This window comes from Vidua macroura, chromosome 12 (genome assembly GCF_024509145.1).
Source record: "Vidua macroura isolate BioBank_ID:100142 chromosome 12, ASM2450914v1, whole genome shotgun sequence".
NCBI lineage: Eukaryota > Metazoa > Chordata > Aves > Passeriformes > Viduidae > Vidua > Vidua macroura.
This window is the reverse complement of record NC_071582.1, coordinates 2,527,126-2,532,755: the sequence shown is the minus strand read 5'-3', so window position 1 is coordinate 2,532,755 and position 5,630 is coordinate 2,527,126.

The window sequence follows — 5,630 nt, the reverse complement described above, 5'->3', positions numbered from 1 at the left end:
CCGGAGGGACGGGGTGGCCTCGCTCTTATCCCGAGCTCACGGAGCCGCTCCCGCCCGCCGCCCACCGGGGACGGCCCCACCCCGCGACAACGACGCGCCGGGGGTGGCACAGCGCGGCCCCGGGGACAGGTGACACGGTGGCCTTGGGAGAAAGGCGGGACGTGCCCCAAAAACGATAACAACGCGCGGGCCGGGTCACCCCGGCCGGGGACAGCCTTGGGGGCCGCCAGCCAGGGTCACCCGGCAGGGGGGTGGCCTTGGGGACTCGGTGCCACCGCTGGAGGTGCCTCACGTGCCGGGGGGCGGGCCCGGCATTGCCGAGCTCCGTCCCGAACCCAAAGCCCAAACCCCGAACCCAAACCCCAAACCCCAAACACCCCCTGGGAGCTTTTGGGAACGGCCTTTGGGCTGTCCCGGGCAGGGGACAAAGCTTGTCCCTTGTCCCTTGTCCCCAGCAGTCAGCGATGGGGTGGGTGACAGTGGGGTTGGGGACACTGGGGTCCCCTCTTTGGGGTGTCCCCGGGACAGGGATGAGCAGCGGGCACACCGAGCGGGGCTGGCGGATGCGACATCGGCGACGGGCACCGGGGGGCGCGCCGGGCCCGTCGGTGCCACCGCGCGGGGACAGCGCGGATTGTCCCCTCCCTCCCCGGAGCGTGGCGCTGTCCCCTGCCAGGCCACAAGGACTGTCCCCTGCTGCGCCGGGTCCCTGTCCCCTCGTCCCCCATGGTCTCTGTCCCCTCCTGTCCCCTCCCTGGCCCGGGATCTGTCCCCTGTTGCCCCTGTTGTCCCTGTCGCTCCTGTCCCTGTCCCCATTGCTGTCCCAGCCCCAAACCCCACTGGCTGCAGCCCCACACCCTGGGGACATGGTGACACAGTGCCACCCCCTCCTGTCCCCCTGCGCTGTCACTGTCCTGGGTGGGACCCGCTGCGTCCCCTCCTGCCACGGGCACGGGGGCAGGGCCCAGGGGACACCGAGGGACGCGGAGGGACATCAGGGGACACCAAGGGACACCGAGGGGCATGGAGGGACATCGGGGGACACCGAGGGACACTGAGGGACATCGGAGGACACCGAGGGACACTGAGGGACACCGAGGGACACGGAGGGACAGTGAGGGACACCGAGGGACACCGAGGGACACCGAGGGACACTGGGGGACACAGAGGGACACGGAGGGACATGAAGGGACACCAAGGGACACAGAGGGACACTGAGGGACATGAAGGGACACTGAGGGACACAAAGGGACACTGAGGGACACAGAGGGACACTGAGGGGCATGAAGGGACACAGAGGGACACCAGGGGACACTGAGGGACACCGAGGGACACTGAGAGACATCGGGGGACACCGAGGGACACAGAGGGATACAGAGGGACACAGATGGACACCGGGGGACACTGAGGGACACCGGGAGACACAGAGGGACACCAGGGGACAGCAAGGGACACAGAGGGACACGGAGGGACATGGAAGGACACGGAGGGACACAGAGGGACACCGAGGGACACACAGCTCTACGCTGAGCCATTGTCCCCACCCCCGACGTCACAGCCCCATCACTGTGTCACCTCCGCACCCCCTTCCAGCCCCTTCCCGCAGTGTGGGGACATGCCAGCACCCCGTGGGTGTCCCCTGCACCACCCAGGGGTGTCACACACCCCCTCGCGGGGTCCTGCCCTTGTCCCCCCTTGTCCCCGACCCTGAGAAGTCGCCGAGCTTTCTGCCACCCGCAGGGCACGAGGGGACAGTGGTGTCCCCTGGCCCGGGGGGCTCTGACAGCAAGAGCTCGGGGGTGCCACGGGGCCCGCGGCCACACTTTGTCCCCAGGCGCGGCGACAAAAGCGCTGCCCCGGCCCCGCAGCCCGGGAGGAGCGGGACAGCCCCGCGTCACCTCCCGCGCGTGGCCTTGTCCCCAGGGCCACCCACGCCGGCCACCAGGACGGTCCCTCCGCAGCGCTTTGGTCGCGCGGGGGAGGTGACACCGCGGGGGTTTTCTGTCACCTCCGGGTGACACCAGGGCCACCCCTCCCCACATCCGCCACCCCCGGGACCCCCCGGTGGAGCGGAGCCGCGGGGATTTGGGGCGGGAAGGGGTTTTGGGGCACAGCTCCGTCCCGGGGTGGGGCTGGAGGGGACAGTCAGGGGACATTGTCACCTCCCTGGGGTGCCCGAGTCGCCTGGGAAGGGGCCTGGAGCTGCTGCTTCGCTTCCTGACCCTAAAACTTCACCTCCCTGCCCTACAGCAGGAACCTAGGGACCCTTCTGCCCCATAGAAAACCCTATAAAGAGCCCCATAGAAAATCCTATAGGGACCTCTCTGCCCCATAGAAAACCCTATAAAGAGCCCCATAGAAAACCCTATAAAGAGCCCCACAGAAAACCCTATAGGGACCTCTCTGCCCCATAGAAAACCCTATAAAGAGCCCCGCAGAAAACCCTATAGGAAACTCTCTGCCCCATAGAAAACCCTATAAAGAGCCCCACAGAAAACCCTATAGGGACCTCTCTGCCCCATAGAAAACCCTATAAAGAGCCCCACAGAAAACCCTATAAAGAGCCCCACAGAAAACCCTATAGGGACCTCTCTGCCCCATAGAAAACCCTATAAAGAGCCCCATAGAAAACCCTATAGGGACCTCTCTGCCCCATAGAAAACCCTATAAAGAGCCCCACAGAAAACCCTATAGGGACCTCTCTGCCCCATAGAAAACCCTATAAAGAGCCCCATAGAAAACCCTATAGGGACCTCTCTGCCCCATAGAAAACCCTATAAAGAGCCCCACAGAAAACCCTATAGGGACCTCTCTGCCCCATAGAACCCCCCCCATCCTACAGGGACCCCCCTGCCACATAAATCCTACAGAGGGGCCCTGCTGCCCCACAAAGACTCCTCTGCTCTACAGGGACCCTCCTGCCCTACAGGGACCCCCCCTGCCCCACAGAGACCCCCCTACCCTACAGGGACCCCCCTTGCCCCACAGAGACTCCCCTGCCCTACAGGGACCCCCCCTGCCCTACAGGGACCCCCCTGCCCTACAGGGTCCCGCTGGGGGTCCCCCCCGCTCACTCCCCGCTGGAATTGAAGGATTTTCCCCCAATTTCTTCTCTTCCCTGTAGGGTTTTCATGCCGGGCTCTTCCCCGCTCTCCCCACGCCTGGATCCCTTTTCCACAGACCGGGAAATCCCAGCGGGGAAATCCCGCCCAGAACCCCCCGGGACTCCGGTCGGGGCTGGGGAAACTCATTTTTGTCATCATCGTGTTGAAAATGAAAGGTTTGGGTGGCAAACGCACCCTGGAGGGTTTTCCCTGGCACGGGAGGAAGGTTCACCGTCCCCCGCGGCATCCCTCAGGGATTTGGGGAGGCTCGAGATCCACAGGGGGGATCCAGGATCGGCTCCGATGTGAGACTGGGAGAAAAAAACCGAGGGGTTTTCGTTCCCCTCCTCCGTTAAACCGAATTTCCTCTCGCCCGTTTATTGCCAGGCTTCAAAGCTGCCAGGCTTTTGGGGCTCTTGGGGGATCCCACCCGTGGGTTCTCCAGCCAGGATCGCCCCTGGGGGATCTGGGATCCACGGCGGGAAAGGGCAGAGCAGTGGGAGGAGGAGGAGGAGGAAGAGGAGGAGGAAGAGGAAGAGGAGGCCGGTGTGGAGTTTAACTTCCCCCCGTTTCTCCCGGGCCATCTCATTTCCCCTAAAGGGCCGCGTTTCCCGCTCGGGCCCCTCTCCCTGCTCCACCCAGCCCTTGTCCCACCTGGATCCCCCTTGGATCCCCATCAGATCCCACCTGGATCCCCCTTGGATCCCCATCAGATCCCACCTGGATCCCCCTTGGATCCCCATCAGATCCCACCTGGATCCCGGGAGAGCAGAGGGACGGACAGACCCCAGGTTAAACCCGGGATCCTCGGGAAAAACGGGGGGACACGGCAGCCGCCAGTCCCTAAAAACGGAGCTGCCACATCCCCGCCGGGAAAAGCGGCCGGACAGGGGGCGAGGCAGCACGGCGGGGCTTCAGGATCCCGGCTCTTGGAATCCCATAAATTCCAAGAGGGATTTTATGGGAAGGCGTGGCCGGGATGCAGCAGCGCCTCTCCATCACTGCAATCCCAGCTCCGGTGAATCCCGGCGGATCCCGATCCCAGCGGCTCTGTACCCCCATCCCAGCGGGAAAAGATTCCCGGAGTGCTGCTCTGGGGTGTCCCAGCTTCCCGTCCATGGCGATACAGGAGGGTCCTGCATGGAAAATCCTCCTCCAAAAATGACCCTGGGGGAAAAAAACCCCAACGCTCCTGGTGACTTTTGTTTGAGGCGTGTGGAATAGCCCCAAAAACGACTCTGGGAAAAAATTCAAACGCTCCTGGTGGCTTTTGTTCGTCGCCGCTCCGCCTGTGCCGGGAAAAGCCTGGAAAAGCTGCTGGAATGGCTGAGCCCATGTGCTGGAGCATCCCGGGCCAGCTGAGACCCCAGAATAACCCCCGGGACAACGAGGCCACAGCCGCGGGGACATCGCGGCTCCCCGGGGCAGCCCCGAGGCCACAGCAAATCCCGGGATTTGGCTCGCTGGCTTTGAGGAAGCGGCGGGCGGGGGGTGGGAGCGTGTCCCGGGATAAAACAGCACCCGCAGGGCTCGGCCCGCGCTGCTTTTCTCGGGGATTTCGGCAAAAAGAAAGCTCCGCGGTTTGTCCTGGCTGCTCCCAGCAGCGGGGAGGTGACGGCGAGGGGACACCCCGCCTGTGTCGCTGTCACCCGGGAACTCCCGCTCGTCCCGCGGTGCTCGACCCCACGCTCTCAGCAGGATTTTTGGGCAAGGAAAAGGATTTTGGGCGGCCGAACTGGAATTCTGGCTGCCTGCGCCCGCTCCCACCCATTCCAAGGTGGGAATTCTTGTCGTGCGCTGCTCCCGAGCCTCTTCCCCGGGATTTTGGAGCTTTGGGGTGCCACCATGGGGAGTTGGGAATGGGAACAGCTCGGAGTCCGTGTGCTGAACCCAAAAATTCCCTCCGGGCTGTGGGCTCCTCTGCGTTCGCAGCCCACGGGGCTGCCAAAATTCCCGCTCCTGGCTCGGGAACCGCCCGCTCCCGGCCCCTGCCTCTCCCCTTCCCGCACGCCGCCGGCGCCAGCGGGAATTCTGTGCCAAAGAGGGATGGAGGCAGGGAAAGGTTTCGCTTTCGGCTGCCAAACCTCCCCCCCGTGAGGAGCGGGGACCCTCGGGTCCCCTCAGTGCCACCCTCGTGTCCCCAGCGCCACCCGGCCGCCGTCACTGCAGTCCTTGAGGTGCAGCTCATTCACCCATCCCGAAATATTTCCCTGCGGGAAGAGGCCCGGCAGGAGCACCGGGAATAGCCGGGAATGGACCGGGACGAGCCCCGAGGCGGCTCTGCCTTTGTGCCGGGGCCGCTTTGATGGAGGCTTCCTTCGCTCCTGCCTTTGCTGGCACCTTCCAAAATCCCGAATTCCCGTTCCCCGCCTCCCTCCGGCCCCAGCCCAGCCCTTTGCCCTCACAGCACCGACCACCAGCTCGCTTTTCCCAAAAATCCGGAGCATGCCAGGCAGGAGGAGGGGAGATGGTTCCACACCAGGAACCCCGCCGCTATTCCCACCCCTCCCTTCCCAGGGCTCGCTC